Below are 20,989 nucleotides of genomic sequence, written 5' to 3'. Positions count from 1 at the left end.
GTGACTGTGTGTTCCTTCATCTCTGCCCACAACTTAAATAGCCACTTTGTTAAACTCCCCTAATGTTTTCAACTTCCTTCTGAGATGCTTAATATTTTGACTCATGAGTGCCCAATGGGTCATTAAATCTCAGAAACGTTGTGTCCAGCAAAAGAAGCCCCACACAAAAGAATGCATGTGAAGTTCAAGAACAGATAAAAAACAATCCATGGTGATAGAAGTTAGAACTGTGGTTGTTTGGTTTTGGGTCGGGGTTTGGCAGGAGGGAACTTTGTGAGGTTTTGGAATTGTTTTTTCTTTTTTTAATCATGATTGCTATGATGGCTATGCGACTATATATCATTGTCAAAACTCATTGAGCTCATACAGGCATTTCCTTGTATCTAAATTATATCCCAATAAAAAGTTAATACATGGAATAGATGGAAAAGTCATTACGTTGAAATATATTTAAGAAAATGTTAAACACAAGTTTCTGATATGGAATAAAAAACATCTTCTGTGGTCTTCAACACACACATCAACACACATCAAAATCCAATACAACTGGTGTTTTTTTTTATTTATTTTATTTTTTTATTTTTTTATTTTTTATTTTTTTTATTTATTTATGATAGTCACACAGAGAGAGAGAGAGAGGCAGAGACACAGGCTGAGGAAGAAGCAGGCTCCATGCACCGGGAGCCTGATGTGGGATTCGATCCCGGGTCTCCAGGATCGCGCCCTGGGCCAAAGGCAGGCGCCAAACCGTTGCGCCACCCAGGGATCCCTGGTGTTTTTTTTTAAAGAAACAAATTTAAAAAAAAAGAAACAAATTTAAATTTTAAATTTTTTTAAAAAAAAGACTTAATTTGAGAGAGAGAGAGTGAGAGCAAGCAGAGGGAGGGGCAGAGAGAGAGGGAGAGAGAGAATCTCAAGCAGAGCCCACACTTAGTGTGGAGCCCAATGCAGGGCTTGATCTCATGACCCTGAGATCATGACCTGAACTGAAATCAAGAGTCAGCGGCTTAACTGACTGGGCCAGCCAGGGGCCCCTATACAACTAGTGTCTTGAACTCCCAACCTTGGTGGTCCTTGTGGGGGCCATCCCCTTTCTTCCAGCTTAGTGTTATCTCCCCTGTCTTCCACAGGACACTGCTACATACCATGTTACTGGTGTCACTGAGTATAGGTAGTGACTTTTTATAAGGAATGTACAATGTTTAGAAACTGGGGCACAGTCCCTGGCACAGTTCTGTACACAGAGCAGGTGCTTAAAGCTTAAAATCAAAAGTCAGCTTTCATTTAATGAACATTCAGTGAATTCTTATTCTGAACTAGGCAGTGAGTTAGGTACTGGGAGAACCTATTCTTCATTTTTATTTTTCCAAGTTATGCATATTTTAGATTTATTTTTATTTTTTATTTATATTTTTCAATCTAAATTCAGTTTGCTAACATATAGTATAACACCCAGTGCTCATCACATCACGTGCTGTCCTTAATGCCCATCACCCAGTTACATTATCCCCTGACCTCCCTCCTCTTTTGCAACTCTTTGTTTTCCAGAGTCTCGTGTATTCAGAAGTCTCTGGTCCCTGGAGATTTTGCAAACCTGACTCAACCCTCCATGTTCATGGGCTTGTGAAAGAGTGGGACCCACCCACATTCTGTGATTTTTTTTTTCTAGCTTTTTTTTTTTTTTCTCAGCAGAGACCTCCAAATCTACTTTTGTTCCTATTCATGTCACTTCAACCTGGGCTCAGGGGTGTGCTGTTTAAGTGATTTCCATAAAAAAAAGAAAATCTGCAGCTGAGCATCATGTGCTGAGTGACTTTATGAGGTATATTGGGGTTTCATGGTGGAGGGTCACCCCTGAATATGGCCAGCCTCCTGAGTGTTCTCTGCTTGCTGGCTCATGGTCCCCTGACTTCCTTCACCTGGATCCCAGCCAGTGACCCTCCCTACCCCAAGCAACCACTTGGAAGTAGAATCTATTTCTTCCCTGAACTGTGTCTCTTTCCCCAACTGTTTCTGAAATTTTTTTTCAGGAACCAATCAAACTAGGTTATTTTGCCTTCTATATAATTTTCTGAAATTCTTGTAAATATAATTTTTCCATCTTGTTGCATCTGCTAGAAAAATATTTCTCCATGGGGTGGATGAGGAAAAGATAGTAAATAGTGTCCAACTGTGGCCTCTGGCCATCCCGGCCCAACCCTGGCCAACCTTGCTTCCACCTTAGGTGATGGGTTGCACTTGCCTCTGAGACCCTGCTTCGGGATCTCTTTCCATGGAACAGCCGGGATATGGGGCATGTGTTGTCCCTTCTACACAGGGCTTCTTACCAGGGTGGGATGCTCATGGTCAGTGGAAGTTTCAGGTAGCCTGGGGGTATCCAGCTATAGAATTGAATGGGGGCACAGATAGAATTGAATGAAAATATGAAGGCAGCTGGATATGAACAGCCGGAATTACCAGGCTGGATCTTCTACAACGACATCCACCCTCAGAGCCATATATCTTTTGGGAGCTAGGATTGTGAGGTGGGACCTATACAAATGGGCTCTTCTTCATTCTTTGACCTTATTTCTGAAGTCCCCACATGGAATTCATCCTTTTTGGTGCAATTTGTCCCCATAGGTCCATCAAGAGTTGAATGCAAAACAAATGGAGGATAGTTCCACTTCACAAAGTATTAGGCACCATTTTGTATTTTCTTGACTGTGTTCCATGTACTTGGGCTCTGAAAAATGCTATGGGCAGTTGCCTTGGAGATTGCACATGTACCTGAAAGGGAATGAGTGTAGTATCTCTCCAAAGCCTCTAAGTTGTTCTGAAGATCCTTTCTGACCGGAATTGAGGAACCTAATATGACCTCTTCTTAAAACCCTACCTGGTTGGACGTTCAGCCTCCTAAAGAAGCTTTGGTCCTAGGAATCTGAATGTGAGCTTCTAGATTTCTGTGAGGATTGTTTCCTGAAAGTAGAGGGTTCCCTGAAGGTAGCAATCTACTATTTCCCCAGATTCACAAGAATTGGGAGCAGAATGACTCAGCCTCTCGTGTAGGCTCAGTTTTTCTGGCTGTGTCTCACTGTCAACCATTTCCTGGCACCTTTCTTCCATTGGGTCTGATCTTCCAAACTGCAATCATATGGGGGTTGGCGTATAGCTTATTGCAAAAGTCTGTGGAGGTTTTCTATCTCAAGGTCTTTTCTCCTTCCTTTTGGTGCAAGTTTAGAAATGCGCCTTGTGGGTCCTGGTACCATCCACATTGCTGCATGCCAGTGAGAGTGGGTATCCTGCCCTGGAGACAGAGAGATTTATGACTTTTGACTTTGTATAATTTCTAATTCTGGAACATGCAATTTTTCTATTAATCACTGTTTCTCCACACCTGAGGCCTGCCTTCCTTAGGACATTTTAGTGGCACATTCTCATTGCAGCTCAAAATCCTCTTCAATCTGGCGTTACTTTCCCACAGATGCCTCCTCTAGGCTGGCATTCATGTACCTATGACCAGGGGATTCCAGGTTTGCTTGAAGTTACCCCTTGGCAGACAACCAGGCTCTGGTGAAGTCTGCGCTGGCAGGAGAAGCAGAAGGTCCTTCTCAATTACCTCAAGCGGAGTGATCAAGGATTGACCTCTTTTACGACTGAGCATCACTAGAAGTTGCATTAACCACCAATTTCCAGGATTACTCTGGTTGATCAGCTGATCAGTTTATTTCTTGTTCTTTATTACCCTGGCCATGATACCAGTGCCTGCGCTGTATGCACTGCTCTCTACCTGCCTTGACACAGACATCACTCCCTGCCATTTTCATGTTGATCAGAGGGTTGTGTCAGTGATGTCATCTGACATCAACATGGCCCATATGGGAATGATCATCTTTTTCCCTTCCCATCTATATCCACTGGTTTGGCAATCAAGATAAGTCTGCCTTTTGGCTCATCCCCAGGGTGATCATTTCATCTACCTTCCATTGCATTGGGATTCAGTTTCTCAGCTTTAAGATCCCAGGCTAACACCCTACTGCTGCTCAAATGTCACTGCTTTTCCTTTTCAAATGGGACTGCTTTTCCTCCTGATGTTTAGGTAAATATGACTCAGATATTCAATTTCATGGATTGTATTAGCTCAGAGCTTTCTGCATAATTCCTGTGAATTTTAACCTTGAGTTCTCAGGATCCCCCACAGGTATCTCTTTGCTGACTTGGATGCAAATCTTGGCTCATTCACACTTGCCTTCCAAATTTGACTCAAACCAAGCTCATGTTCTGCTATTTCTGTGTTCTGTTTGTTTTTGTTTTGGTAGGAAATAGGTGCTATAGGCCAGTCAGCTTTCCTTATTCTCTTTCCCTCAAATATGATGAATATAGTTTTCTCTCTTTCCTTAGCTAAGCATTCCAGAGCTGGACCTTGGGGTAGTCACCAATATCATTTCAGGCTCAATTGTGAGCCATACTGGTAGCATGAAATAGTTTCACGTTTACAAACAAGGAGATTGGTGATGATTATCTAACAGTATTTGGCTTAAGAGATGTGATCTAAATGTGAATAATTGAGAAAAATTAGAGTTAAGCCATTTATTTCCCCATTCAGATATGCTTCCACAAAAAAGCACATTAGCTTTTTTTCTACTCCTTGAGCTTACTTTTTATTAAAATAATTGCATTCCTATTATTAAGTGTTCACTATATTCACATTGTAAGTAAGATGTATAATATGCCTTAAATAAATAATACACACTAAGTTACAATCGGTACTTGGCTTACTTCAACTTCCCAGCTACTTTTAATCACCACTTAAATGCAATCCTGGCATTAACACTGAGGTATAAATATGTTCCACACACATTTCTTATTCTAGGGATCATACTGCTTTATACACAAGTTCTTTCCAAAGAGTCAGCTTGTGAGTTTTTTGGAAGCCTGGACATGGTTCTTCATGGGAATTTCTGTTGAAAAACCTTTTAATTAGACGTTTAACCTGTTTAGCAGTAAAGCAAACACCACCACCATCACCACCATCATCTTAATCATCATAACCATCACCATTATCATCACCACCACTACCACCACTCTGTCATCATCATAGCCATCATCACCAGCACCACCATAACCACCATCAACATCATCACCATCACCACCACAATCATCATCACCACCACCACCATCATCATCATGACTATCATGACCATCACCATCATCACCATCATTAAATTTGCAGCTTGCTCAACTCTTTTCATGATATCTAGACCCAAACATTTGCAATAGCTTCCTGTTCTTCTCCTGTTCTTCTTCATAGATCACTCTCCACATCACATCCCACAACAATTTAAAATCATAATCTACTCTTGTTTTATAGTATATTACTGCTTCTATTATCATTATCTATAGATGTAGTTTTTAAACATAAGATGTCCGTACCATTTTGTCTTCTTTTTTACTCACACATTTCAATGTTTCTCCACAGGCTTCAGAAATATAATTCTTTATTTCCTTCTTCCTCCTCCTGCCCTCCTCCACCTCCTCCTCTTTCTTCTTCTGGTTTAGACTGATAACTTATTTATTTATGAGGTATAGTTGGCAGAGAAATGTAATTCTTAATACTCATACAATCTGTCATTCTATCTGCATCTGCAACAATCAAAACTTTTATTTCTCTTCTGACATCTATAAATGCATTTGCATAGAAATCAGCTTTTAGCCTACAGCTTTAGGTCAGTTTGCCTGGGTCTGACTGTGGGATTTGCTCTGCAGAGGCTCTGTGACTTTGGCTAGGTCCTCCTTGCCCCACTGTTCTCATCCACACAGGTCTGATACCAAGAGTACCCATGTCAGAGGATTGCTATGAGAACCAAATGTGCATTACATGAAAAGCCTTTGGGTCAGTGCCCAGCAGAGTATCCTCTTGATAAGTGTGTGTTATTCTTTTCTCATACTTATTTTTTGCCAACGTGTCCATCAGAAATTGCTGTCTAGTTCCCTGGGCTGCCTACATGTCTGCATAGGTTGTGCATTGCATGCCCTTAATTATTTTCATTCTTCACAGTTTATGGAGAATCCCTTGGAAATTCTCTACTCCCTGATTTAAGTGGTTTTCCAGGTAGAGTAAAATTAAGTGGTTTTGTGTGGAGGCCAGCTGGCCACCTTGTATTAGTTACAGAAGTAACAATAGTGCTCCCTAAGAAGGCAGCTGTTGCTTTTGGAAAATTTAGGGGAAAAGTGCTTTGTAAAATACACTTTGCTTGAAAATAAGCAATTTTATTTCTTCACAGGTAGATGTAAAGCAAGAGTTAACTAAGAACTTAAGAAGTTGTGTAAGGAGCTGTGTGGAATCAGAATGACTACATTGTCTAGAAACCAGCCTAGCTGACTTTCCAAATGAGTTGGTCTTCAACTAATTTACTATTAACCAGTACCTCTATAGCTAACTATATTGCTTACAAATCCCAATTAGACCACATGAAGCCTGCCAAGTTGAATTTCATTTCTCTGTCTCAATTTTTCACTTCTCAACTGAAGAACTTCACAGAGATGTAAAGTACTTTGAAATGTAAATATAACTGTATACATTTTATTTTTATATACATAATCAACTACAAAAATACTATGCAAATATCTTATTAAAACTGCATTTTCTTTTGAAAGAAGGTAAAGGTCCAGAGATTGTTTTAATTCACATTTTTAGGAAGACTACCTTTCAATTAAAATTAGGAATGGTGGTCTTTGTGAATGAGGAAAAGTTTATTCAGGTGTAGGTTCCATTCACATGATAGAGGGACTCCAGTTCAGATCTCTGTATAATATAATGCTGTTTTCTCTTTTCAGAAATGCCTTTAGTTTTCAAAGGTCACCTGTGTAAGCAGATAAGACCAAGGTCATAGACTTTCCCTCACTGTGTGCTGATGACATTGTACTTTGGGTGAATTTCATTTTGAATCAGCAAAGACAAAGAATATTATATGGTAGAAAGCACAGTGGATTTCAAATGAGCAGACCTGTGTTTGCCTTTGATTCTCCTGAGTAAGCTCAGATAAATTAATAAATTTCTCCCTACTACCTTGCTTTTCTATCCTCTTGCTGATGCCTCTGAAATGTATTGCATGTCTGAATTGTTCAGACATCCACTGCTTCTATTCTGAGTATCAATGGACTCAAATATAACCATTTGTAGTTATCACTATATAAACAATAAACAAAATCATTTTAGCTAGCTAAATTGTTTTCTAGCACTTCTTTGGAATCTCAGAGATTAATTTTGGTTCAGATCTCAGAGATTATCAGATGTCTGGTTTTTTTCTTTGCGTATTAATTTAATACTAAGCTTTAATAGAAACTATATGATTTTTATTGAAGCAGAAATTTTCTTCTATGTATTTATATTGTGAGGTGGGTTCCTAATCTGATATGACTGATGTCCTTATGAAAAGGTGAAATGGGGACACAGACACATCCCAGGAGAATGTTCAAATGAAGATGAAGTCAGAGATCCACTTGCTTTATAAGCCAAGAAATGCCAAAGATTGCCAACAGACCCCCAGAAACTAGGAGAGAGGCCCCAGAAGGACTTTAGGAGATTGTTGGTAGAAATACAATTGTTAAAGGTGCTTCTGGTGAGCTCTTCAGATGGAAATGAAGAACATGTCTTTGGAAACTGGAGAAAAGGAGATCCTTATGAAAACATGGCAGAGGACTTAGCTGAATTATATTTTGTTTTTGGAAAGTAGAAGCTGTAAGCAATGGATTTGGATATTTAGCTGAGGAGATTTTGAGGCAAAGTGTTGAAGGTGTGGCCTGGTTTCTTCTTGTTGCTCATAGTATAATGGGAGAAAAGAGAGATGAATTGGCTGGACAAGCATCCACTGAAGCCATTAGGCCTGTGGCTTGTGATCCCACCAACCATCTCAGTAGAGTGCCACCAGCTTGGACTGAAGGGGATAGATGTGAGATGAAATTATGGGAGACTGCTGGACCTCTAGGATTCCACAGGTGAAAATGGGTTGACATTTTCAGCTGCGAACCCGTGTCCTCCTTCAAGAAAAGAGAAGAATGACCCCCAAACAATTCAGATGATGTCAAGGCTGCCATGGCTGAAGCAGGCCTGCAGGACTCAGGCTCTTGACCAGCTGTGGGGCCTGTGAGGCTGCTGTAGCCTTCTGTTCTGGGCTTGCTGAGTCAGTGCTGATGCGGCAAGTGAGCACCAGGTCTGAACTCCGCTCTCTGCATCCAACTCCTTGGTTTGGAACCTGGATTCTGTTCTTGGTTCCCACGTGGTTGGTATCCTTGGTGGAACCCGGTCACTTTTTTTTTTCATCCCTCATTGCTCTTTTTTGTGTTTCTGTTTTGTGTTTTGCTATCTCAAAGAGGCATTTGTCATAAGAAGAGAATCACAGGGTAGGACATCAGTAGAGACTCCATAAGCCTATTGTTCAAGGCCATTCACAGCCTGGTGAGTTTGTGGTTCTCACTGGATTTATGTCCAGTGGGACAGACTTTGCTGTGACTAATGAAACTTGATAAGATTATCCTTCCATCTCAATTTTTTTTTTGTCCTATATGTTTGGGTTTAATCCAGAGAGTGTTGTTTCATGTTTTTGCTTGCTGGGGTGCAGAGTGCCGAGTCTGTTTGGAGAAGGGTAACCATCAGATTGGGGGCCTGAGACCAGAAATGCACAAGCACCATATTCTACTGACCCCTGCCAGCTTGTGTGTGTATGTTTCAGTCACCTCAAGGAAAATCTGCCTCTTACATGTATTCTCGTTTTGGTCCTAATTTTTGTGCCCAGCTCTAAATGACTTCACCAAGAGTGATTTGGGCATTTGATGGGCACTCTGGGTAAGATTTGACTCGAACAAAATTGTTCGTGTGACCGATACTTTAGGAAAGAAGGGGAATATAATTTCTTAGATCCAATGGGCAGCATTTTTGACAGGTGTGCAGAATCCTCACATGAAATTTGGATTCAAAATGTGCTTCCTATGAGTTTTTGGCCAGAGCTAATGAGCCATTTGGTTTTGGCAACAATAATAGACTGGACTCATTTTCCTAGTAAATCCTCCTCCACTATGTCCTTAGTTGCTTTTCAATATTAGCTCTCTCTTTCTCCTTATCCTCTGATCTCTCTCTTTCCTAATATCTGTCAATTCCTCCCTTATCTTGTCTATACCCCTACTTTTTTTTTTTTTTTTTTGGTAATGACTCTCCTAGACTCCAAAATGCCAGCTGTTTCTTAAGATCCACTCCTCCCAAGAGCCAGCTATTCAGGCAATTCTAGAACTTAAATCTTGAACTTGGACTGAACTAAAGATTTCCCTAAACACGCACAACTATTCATAGAAGAATTCAGAATTATTTTGGGTGTGTATGATCCAGGGTTACCTGGCCTTTACCAACTTGTTCACGTGGCGGGCAGACCTCAGATGCTAAGTCCTGGCTGGCAAAAAGATTTATAGCACGCCTCTTTCCACAGTAACTTAAAGGTTAAAAAAAAAATCTAGATAAGTTAAGTCTCCTAAAAGCCACATCTGAAACATTTCCCATAGAAATTGATTGGGCTATAATTCAATCATGAAAAGCAGAGAAAACATGCAACTATAGGAGATTCTCAGGAAAAACAAGAAAAACACTTGCCAACAATATTCAGGAGTTTTAAAGAAGGCACCAGTGTAACAAAGGCCATTTAATTTCATTTTGTCAATGAAATTAAATCTGAAATTAGATACTTAACTCAAAAACAGAAAAAATGGGAAATAGTCCCTTTATTTGAACTACAATACCTGGAAAGCATTTTGAAGGAGCTTTAAAATAAAAATGAACTAGGACCCCAAATACACTTATGCCCTGTGGATCAAGTAGCTAGGTGGCACACTTCCCAAATGATGACCTTCTGCCAAGGACACATACAGATATTATAAGTAGAAGGCACACTGGGATAAAAGATGGTCTCATCTTGCAAAGTAAAAACAAGACAAAGAAAAATCCTGCAAGTCAGATCAGTGAGCATGCTTCAAAAAGCATGCAAAAACAAAAGCATCCAACATCCTGCCTTACCCTTAAACACTCAGGGCAAATTAACTATACATATAGCTGGCCAACCTCATCAATTCCTGGTGGATATGGCTGCTATTCTTTCAACATTAAATCTTGACATGTTTGCTCAAACTCTTGCTCAGATTAACATGCCAAAAGGTAGTAGATGTTTCAGATAACACACAGCTTTTCCCAATCTCACAGCTTTTATTGGTAACATTTTCACCCTTGACTAGAAAACATCCCTTCCTGCTCTGTGATACTGCCCTTGCACATTTAATAGGGAGAGACTTATTTTACATTTGGAATTGTAATATGATATGCAAAGTGGAGGAACTGTTTGTTGAGGTTCCAGAGGACTACTCTACTTATAATTGGATGGTTTCAGCTCTGGCTATACCTTTGCCTTCTCCATTATGTATAATGTATACCCCAAGTAAAGATCTTGACCTCATTCTTGAAATTCTATGAGCTTAAAAATTCCATTGAAATAGAAAAAAAAAATGGAGCAGAACCCACTAATTCAGAAGGATCCACCAAACTATTATAGAAATTTCCCTAATATTCCTTAAAGCCAGAAGCAAAGGAAGGGTCCAGATCTTATAGTTAAAAGGTTTCTATCCAAAGTCCTTATAATACTCTGTACTAGCCTTTATGACTGGCCTTGCCAAGAAAGAAACCAAATGAACAAGGATTTTGATTTAAGGCACCAAGGCTATCAACATAATTATCTCTTATTTTGTAGCCGTGTTCAACCCAAATGCCAATGATGTCTTCAATTCCACCTGAAGTCACTTGCTTTACTACAGTATGACTTTACTCTTTCTTTTTAAGTGTGCCTCTAGACTCGGAGAGTCAATACCTTTTTGCCTTCACCTGGGGAGGACAACAGTACACCTGGACAGTCAGGCCCCAGAGGCTCACTGAAGGCTCCTCCTATTTTTCCCAGGTCCTTCACACTTAAGTAATCTAAACTTCCCTTGAGATTCTCATCACTATTCACTGTTGCAACACCATGACTCCTGCCAATCTCCTGCCCCTATAAGAAGGGGAACTTCACAGTTTTCTTACCTCAGTTAACAGATGTTTTGTACTGCACTCAGACTTATTAGACACCCCCCACTGAGGACTCAAACCTACATTATTTGTTTATGGATCATTCCTCAAAGTTGAAACTGGAGAATACGCTATTACCGGCTTAAGCTGTCCTCTAGAACATAGTCCTTACCATAGGTAAAATCAGCCCAGATGGCAAAATTTGTTGCACCTACTAGAACTTGTCAACTAGCCAAAAAATAGGGTGCAAACCTGCATACAGATATCTGGTATGCTTTTGGAGTAGTGCTTGACTTTGGAATGCTTTGGGAAAAACAAAAGTTTCTTATCTCTGCTGGAACCCCTATCAAAAATGAGCAATGAGTTAGGGAACTTATAGATGTACTCCTACTTCCAAAGAGGTGGCTAATATAAATGTTAAGGTCCATGAAAAGAAAGATAGTATAGATGCTAAAAGAGATACTCTAGCACATCATTATGACAAATAAGCAGCCTTAACTAAAGTTATTATCTTAATTAAACTCTCAAAGGATTTAAACATTATAAAATATCAATTATTACCCCTGATTTTGAAAAGGAAGAATGGAAAAAAATCCGGTTGTACCCTTTACTCTATTTCTGGCACTACCAAGGTGGCCACTTGGTGGTACCAGATTATTTCAAATAGATATCATCTAAATTTCTCTAAGAAACTACTCATTATAGTACAAATTGATTGCCATCTTAAATCAACATTTGTGGGGGAAACTCTCAAAGAATGACTGAGGTTATTTTGAGGTCATATGTCACCTGTCAAGAACATAGTCCTGAGAAAACTATAAAGAAGCATAGCCAGAAGACGAAGCCTCAGGGACCCTTTTGAACACTGTCAGATAGATTTTATCCAGTTTCCAGCCTTCATGGGATTTGAATATGTTTTAGTTATTGTATGTCTATTTTCAGCATGAGTTGGAGCACTTACTTGTCAAAAACAGTAGTTCAGTAGTGAAATGCTTTATTCTCTGTTTCCAATTCGGGCACACCATCTTTTATATATCATGTTACTGAAGCACATATTTCATGAGAACCATTATAGAAAAAGTCTGTAAGACATTACCTATTACTCAAGGACTACATTGCTCTTATCATGCACAACCTTCTGGAATGATTGAAAGAACCAATAATATTCTTATTTTAAAATTAGCAAAATTTTCAGAAATCCTTAAGCTCCTTTGGCCAAAGCTATTCTGTAATAGCCCTTATGGCCATTAAGTTTATTCCCTTTAAAACACATTAATCATCTCCCTATTAATGGGTAACTTGAAGTCTGATGGATTTAAGATTTTATTTGCATCACGAGGTCTACTGCATGCTGACCTAGTAAAACATTGCAAATAACTCATGTACTATACCCAAGCTATCACCAACCAATTATCACACCTTCCCACAGTATCTTCTTGAACCACTTCTTTAGGAAACTTCAACCATGAGATTTCATATATTAGAAGAGACATCAGAGAAAAACCGTTCTTGAATCATTTTGGAAGAACATATCATGTTCTGTTAACAATCACAGCAGTGTACTCCAGGGAGTCAATCTTTGGGTTCACATTTCACAACCAAGAAGCAATTCAGAGGTGCACACAACAGAATGTACTCCAAAAGAGGCTTTCAAACTGTGGATTCTTAGAAATCTGGTGGGAGCTGATCTTCAGAGGAGAATTTTGGGACAAGTATATGCCTTCAGATAGTGGAAGCTCTGCCTAAGAATGTGGGCAGACCTCTGGTCTAATTATTATTTTTTTTTCAATTTTAAAATCTTCATCCATTTATTAGTTTTTATTTATTTTTTTAATAATAAGTTTATTTTTTATTGGTGTCCAATTTGCCAACATACAGAATAACACCCAGTGCTCATCCCGTCAAGTGCCCCCCTCAGTGCCCTTCACCCATTCACCCCCACCCCCCGCCCTCCTCCCCTTCCGCCACCCCTAGTTCGTTTCCCAGAGTCAGGAGTCTTTATGTTCTGTCTCCCTTTCTGATATTTCCCACACATTTCTCTGGTCTAATTCTTATTTTGTTTTCTTCTGTTCACTTCGAATCAATCTTCTTATTTTCTCTAGACCCCTGCTTGTTGTCAATCCATACTGGACCTTTTAATGGCTTCTTTCATCTGTGTTGTAACTGTTAATTATGAACCTACTCATATTCTAACATCATCCTTAGCTTATCCCAAATAGCACCCTTGCCTTCAACCTACTGACTGCTGGGTATGCCATCCATCATAAACTCCCCATGACATAAACTTTTGGGCCATTCTTGTTTCATTAAATAAGACAGTCATAGATAATGTCATTCCCACGTGCACCATAGAAGAGACATCAGAGTTTAACATCACAGTTTAACACTGTGACTTTGCTAGTGTTACTCTCTCCCAGAAAAAGAGCTATTTATTAAAATCTGTTGATCAGACCCAGGAAAATATAAGTTTGAATTAAACCTTGTAGGGTGATAAGCCAAACAGCACCTGAAAGAGGCTCTACTAGAGATCCATGCGTAACCCAGCTCTTGTCAGGCCATGGTTTCAATCTCATACCACAAACAGCTGCTTTTTTCCTGATCTCCATGTGCCCCTACTGGATATTATTTCCTTTACAGCCTGAATGCTTGATTCTGTTTGCCTTTAACACCTCATGTACTTTAAAAATAGTATTATGATACTTGTTGGTACACAGAGGCCCTATTTCTATAAATCATGAAGGCTAGAAATTCTGACTGTAATGTGAGCTCCAAAACAAAGCCACCCTTGATTGTTCAGGCATTCTACTGGGAGAAATTACTGACCCATTGTTTATATGACTAATCAGAGTGGTATTCCCAATGGGCACTAGCTCTTGTACAGGTTATTAATGATACCACCTCTGCCCTCGCTGGAATACAATTTGGTCTCAACCCATTGGCATGAGTAATAATGGACATTGCTCTAAATGTTTTTGTTGGTTAGTTATGGTGGAGTCTGGGCCATTGCTAATACTTTTTTGCTGAGCTTGGGTCAATGAAACAGATAGGGGGGAGCAGGCTGTACATTGCCTTAGGGGAAAAGCTACTTGATTCTGTTCAGGTTGATCCTCATGGCCTATGTGAGATTTGTTCTTGGCTTGTGTTGGGCCGTTGAAATTTCCAGGTCTGAGCATTTTATGGGGACTGTTAACCTATCTTGTTTTTATCATGATGCTTCTACTCAGAGTCTTAAATGCTTCTCCACAGCTGTTCTCTTATCAGATGGTCACCACGATGCTCCGGTCCTAAAAAGGTTAAGAGGATCTCACAATACAGTTGACCTTGGAGAAAACTCTACAATCCAGAAATGGTGACAATCCCGAACTCTAGCGTTCTCTGTGTAGGCCAGCTTCTCCCAAGGGAGAGGCTGACTAAAAGGAAGGGCTGGGACACTGAATTTACAAATGGACAATGGCCAGGCCATATATAACAACAGAATTCTGACCCGCATCAGCAGCAACCAGTCCAGAAAGCCAAACCAGAACCTCTGCATTAATTGTCCCAGAATGGTCAGGGCTTGATGAATGACAGTTTCCCTAATATTATTCCCATCCCCAACCTGTTTCTAATTTAGGACCAACCAAAGAAAGCCCAGATCTGCTCCACAAACCAAATAAGTCAAATGCCTCCCTTCTAGGTAGCCCACCTCTACTACCCTGTCGCAATAACATCCAGGCAGGGTATCCCTGAAGCCTTGGCTTTTCTTCACTGTACAGCGCCCCTGCTCCCCTGCCTGCCTTCTAGTCTCTGCCAAGCTCAAGTGGCCGTGGCTGACTCCCTGGCCATAGCAAGTTCCGAATAAACAGGCCATTTGTTCTTACTTGCGGAGGCTTTATTTATTTCCACACTTCCCAGCAAAAAAGAATAAGGGGCAATCTCCCTAATTAAGAATAATGTGCATATGGGTATGGGGGAGGAGGAAAGTCTGGGTAGGAGAGGAAAGATAAAGGCAGTTTGATTTAGTGCAAGGATGAGATAGACAATATTTTCCGAGTTGCAATTTTCTTTACTTCCGATAATAACCTGTTTCTAGTCATTGTCTCGCACATGGGGGACAACTAATCTGTGTTTGTCAAATGAATGGGTGGGTGGAAGCTTGTTTTCTGCCTCCTGCATCCCCCACAGCAACACTCTCGGAGCACCTAATGTCTGCAGGATATTATTGATCTGGACAGCTGGCCCAGGGCGGAACCACGCAAGCTGGTTGCACGCTCGTCCTTCTGATCTCTCTTCTGGTGCTAAGGTTAGGTTCGACTATTCTAGGACTCCTAAGTTCAAAAAGGTTGCCATTTAACATCAGAGTCCTTTAATTCAAGGGAAATACCCTGGATATTTTCAAGGGCAGCAATGATGTAAGAGTATTTTGTTTTGAGGAAATGATGTAAGGGGTATTTTCAAATTGTTGCGGTCCTCAGATGGTGGTTTTACAGGATGTATGATTTATTCCTGCAGCAAATGATTATAAGCATTTAAGCAAGTTTCAATAAATTGAGCTAAAGTAAAACACTGTGAAAGGTATGACTTTATATTAAAATGTCTCCATGGAGACAGTGCATCCAGTTGGACTAAGTGAGTCATGGCTCCAGGCAGGTATGATGTATGCAAGTTCACCCTCACTTTCTCTAATCTTCTGCTCCTCCTGATAGTCTTATTCTAATCATTCCTCCCTCATTTTTTTTTTCTGTGTGTGACAGTTTTCTCACCAACTGTAAATATGCTTTAAAAAAAATAGATAAATGGAGGACACCTGCCTCAATTTTCCCAACTTTGGTCTCCTTTCTCCCCAGCTAACTTCTCTGATGCTGTGCACCTCTTTCCTATCTCTTGCCCTGGGTGCTATTCTATGCTTATTTTATGATCCTTTGATCTAGGAGAACTATGTCTGTTTTTTTTTTTTTAAGATTTTATTTATTTATTTGACAGAGAGAGCACACAAGCATGGGGAGCAGCAGAGGGAGAGGGAGAAGCAGAGTCGAACATGAGGCTCGATCCCAGTACCTTCTGATCACCACCTGAGCTGAAGGCAACTGCTTAATCGACTGAGCCACCCAGGTGCCCCCAAACTATGTCTGTTTTGCCCATGGTTTAGCGCAATGCTTGGCTCACTAAATACTCAAGGAATTAGTGGGATAAAAGCATTGAACTTATCTAATTACCTGTTTTTGCATTTCTTTCCTCGATAGGCAATGCTGCTTTCTTAGAATCCAGCGGTGAACTGTTTCATCATGCCACACTTTGGACACTTAATAAATGTCTGTTGTTGAAATGAAGTAGTTCTGTCTATCCAGTGTCATTATACCATCCCTGAGGGAAGCCTGAACCAAATAAAATACCAACATGCATGACTGAGGAGAAGCCAATAATAAGTTACAAAGGAAAGATGTGGCCACATCAGAGAAGCCTGCTCTATTTCTTGCAGAAGATGAGTGATTAAATCAAGGGTTAATATACCTTGAGTGGCACTGGCTTTATTGTCCTTTTGGTTTCTAAGGCTTTTTGATAATTGGATTAACAAGATTGTGAAGGAACTAGGAAATTTTTATTAGAACGTGTGGAAAACTTGGTCTGAGAATCAGACCTGGCTTCTTTTTTATTGTCTTTGGCTAATAATGGGCAAAAATATTGTACTCTCTGTGCTACAATTTTCTCGGCTTAAATGAAGATTCAAAAAGAAAAATCTCTTAAATTTTTAACCTTAAAATCTTCTGCATCTTGGAAAATAAGACAGGGTGTTGTTTGAATTTTCATTTATTTTACTTATTTCAGCCACGCATTCTTGCAAGTTTTGTTTCATATTTTGTAAAAGTTGAGCGCTTCCGAAAGAGTATTTAAGTGACAGAATGATACTGACTTAAAATATGTCAACAAAGCTTAAATGCAAAAACATTCTCTCTGTATTTTCAGACCCACTTGGTCTTCCCAGGCTCAGTCATCATGATGATTTCTTACTCCTCATGAACACATATGTCAATTAATTGTGCTCTAGCCTAGTTCTCTAATTTATGTACGATGCATTTTATGTGTGTAGTAAGAATTCTTTTTTTCTAACCCATTACGGAGACATGGAGTAGTGTATGGGCTTGTAGGTCATACACAAGTGGGTTCAAATCCCAGTTCTGGCACTCAGTAGCTGTTTCATGATAACAATCCATATTACTGGCTTTAATTCCCATTTGTTCCTCTAATGAAGGGTAATGGTGATGATATCTGTACCATATCGTAGTCTTTGTAAGGATTAAATACTGGAATGCAGAGCCTCCAGGAGTCGCTGTGACTGAGTTCTCAGTATGTTCCTAGCGTTGTAGCTCACAGTAGGTTCTCAGAGGGCAGGTTCTTCACCTTGTACTGTATTCAGGAAGCTTCTTGAGTCAAGCAACTCTTTCCTCTTTGTAAATGCTACCTTCCTTTAATCAGCAATTGTCAGAGTAGGAGCTTAATATTGGTTGTAGTGAAAGACAGCTTACTACATAGAAAGAATACAGAATTGAACAATGTTTCCTTCAGGTCGGGAATTAGGAGGGGGATCAAACCAATAAAATGTGAATGTCATGGGGAACAAGGAAGACTGGAGACTTCCTACGAAGGGTGACGTACAATAGTGGCTGTGCTCTCAGGGGAGACTGAAAAACAATTCTCCCATTAAAATGCTTCTCCTCTGGCTCATCCTGGCATGGTGGCAGTACTGTAAAACTGTTGTGTATTATTTCCTGGTAAATCACAATGGAAATGCTATGAATTTGTGCAGGAGAACTTAAAGGATTCATCATGGTTTATTCCATTACAATAAACACTAAAGAAAGTAATAATGGTATGCCATTTATTATGGAGTATCGTCAACCTTTTTATATGTTAGACGGGATCTCTACAGGCTTGCTAATGGTATATAGGCCATAAAACCTTTACACAATAATGTTTAACTGTATCTGAAATAGTGCAATCTTCTGGTGGTTGCATAAGTGGTCTGGTTCTTAAATCTTCTCTAGGAGCATATCAGAGATGCAAACAAAGGCCTCTGGGAATTTTTGTTTTTTTCCTTCAGAACAGATGACAACCCATTGATAGATACTTATTGCTTGTGGACGATTTCTAAGGCTTCATTCTGGTCTTGTATGATAGCATGTGGATATGAACAGTCATGATTACAGCAGGCGCTGCAAATTAACAAGCCAAACAGAAAGGAAAATTGAGGTGAAGGGATGCAGACTCCCCAAATATGAACTGAACTTCCTTGTAAGGCTTCATTTTGTTTTGCTTTAACTGGATCTCTAGTCAAATGTACTTTTTAAATTAACTTCCAGGAAACAGGTATTAATGCATGTAGAAGGAAGAGATAGGAACTGTTAAAGTATTTTCAATTATGAATCTGAAATGATTTTGTTACATGGAAGTGACTGTCAGTGGCTTTCTCCCTCCGTACCACCACTTGCACTTCTCTTCCTCCCTTCCTCCTTGGTTTCCTGCTTGCTCCTTCTCACCTCTTCTTTGTCTTCATCTTTTTCTTTCTGCAAGCTTGAGATATATTTTCTCCTTGTCAAATGAATGACTGTTATCATAAAACACAGCAGTCTTTAGGCGGATAGGAATTGTAGGATGTCACAAGATCTAAGTCCATAGTTTCATAGCTAATTGCCCCTGAATGACCCATAGATGATTGATGATCTGGTTCTTAAATCTGATCCCCTCATTCTTAGCAGGAATGGTAATAAGTAAAGGTAAATTTCTATAGGGGAGAATTTCTATGCCTCCAAAATTTACCTTGCTTTATATAGTAGGACCTAGTCCGAGAATTATAGAGAAAGTTTCAGCGCCAACTATCCATGCAAACATGTGGCAATTGGCACATAGAATAGTCTCATGATGCTGTAGGTTAGGCTGTAATACATGGAGTGTTTTATCTAATTATAAATCAAAATTTACCCTCTGTCTCTACTTCTTCCCAACTGGGTGAATACAGATCAGTGTGAAAAAGCTAGTGTTTTCTCCCATTTTAGCAGACCACTGCAGTGTAGAATATGATTCAGAGCGCTTAGTTTCCATGTAAAAATGAAACATGTCCTACTATCCCATGCCTAATACATTAAACTATTCCTGTATCAAATGAAAAATTCTGCTGTGAGTAATGAATAAGAATTTACAAAGAACTTGGCTGAGGAGGCCTTGGACAAAGGAAGACCCAAAGCAAGGAGCTGAAGTTTTCTGTTTGGCCTGTGATCTCTTGCAGTTGTCAATCAAGATGAGTCCAACTGGACCCTGGAAGAGGGGCAATGGGTCATTTAAATCAGTAGAACGGTACAGTAGTTGTGAATGTAGAGTGGGTGTTAAGCACCAGAAACAAGAATTCCTTTTGCTATGCAACGGCAGAATAATCTATTATTTCTGCAAACCCATTGCTCAACTCCATCAGAATAGAAGGATGCTGTCTGAGGATGGGTCAGGGTTATTCCAATGTAGAGGAATTCTGGAAGGTGGTTTCTGTTGAAGGTGTTGCAAGGAAATTTCTAGGGACCCAATCCAGTGTGACCTGGGTCCCTGCCAGTCCCACTATTTTGGTAGGATTCAGGTACGAGAGATGGAATAGTAGCACATATTCCAGCCCAGAAATAGTTGGCCCAGAAATTAACATTGACCTCTTTTGTTTAAAAAGTGGTAAGGTCTGTATAATTCTTTTTTTTTTTTTTTTTCAGATGATAGTGACTTCAGGTTTATTTTTTTTCAGGTCTATTTTATAACTTAAAAAGAATGCATTATATTCCCACGATACTAGACGTTTGTAATGGAGAATGACAAATTGGTGAGGTGAAAGAGAGATCCTTGTTTTCCAAGGGAGGGATGCATGGGCAGTCAAATGAGCTGAGGCTCTAAAGCTGGCAGGACCAGTTGAAAGCCTCACCGTCTCTGGGAGGAGAGACAAATCATCTACCCTCTCTGAGGGGCAGTGTCCCTAGCTGTTAAGGGAACATGATAAACTCTGCCAGGAGAGATAATGTAGGAGCCCATGGAACAGAGTCGACAGTCAATACATTTCAGCTCTTATAATTAAGAATATGTTTGTCTGGTAAATGCAGAATGTCAGTTAAATCCCAGGGGAAAGTTAAAACTGCATAAGATATCTCTGTGACACCGTTTATGTGTAATTGCTTTGACCACGTAAATAATACCAATAAATATAGCCTTTTCCCACAACAAATAACTTCCTGAGGCAAAGCTTAACCAAACTCCATCCACATGTATTTGAAAATATTTTGTAGTTCTGAACACTCTTACACATGATCAGGACAGAGAGGTGGTGGAGTGCTATGCCCAGCTGCCTGGCTTTAAATCCCATTTCCCTTAAAAAAAAAAAAAATTCCCCACTTCTGCTATAACAGTATACTCTGTATTCTCTGGGAATATAGCACAGGCTGTGAGGCCCTAGCTTCCCAATCCGCCCCGAGGTTCTTCATCTGAGAAATGACAGAGATCATAGTACCCATTTCTAAGATGGCAATTAGGATTAAACACAATCCATGCAGAGCATGTAAAGCTAGAAAGTGCTTAACATATGTTTGTGATTTTAAGTGTTTGAAGTTTGAGTTAGAGATTTGGGCAATAAGAAAATTGGAAGAGTCTACCCTGATAATGTAGCACCATCTTGCGTATTGAGGGTATTTCAGAAGGTAACTGGACAACAAAAGAGATGGACCACGATTAAATTTACCCCTGTAAGTGTCAAAGGTGATTGAGAATTTTCCCCTCCCATATCCTGTGTCTTTAACATTAGGAAAGATTTTGGATGCTTTATCAGATAATGAATAGAGAGCCTAGTTTGGCAATGATTGGAATCTGGAAACCGATTGATTAGAAGAAGCGTGAAAGCTTTAGAAGCATAATACCTAA

The sequence above is a fragment of the Vulpes vulpes genome, chromosome 5 (assembly GCF_048418805.1).
Source record: "Vulpes vulpes isolate BD-2025 chromosome 5, VulVul3, whole genome shotgun sequence".
In the NCBI taxonomy this organism is placed as follows: Eukaryota; Metazoa; Chordata; class Mammalia; order Carnivora; family Canidae; genus Vulpes; species Vulpes vulpes.
Note: the sequence above shows the minus strand (reverse complement) of the source record.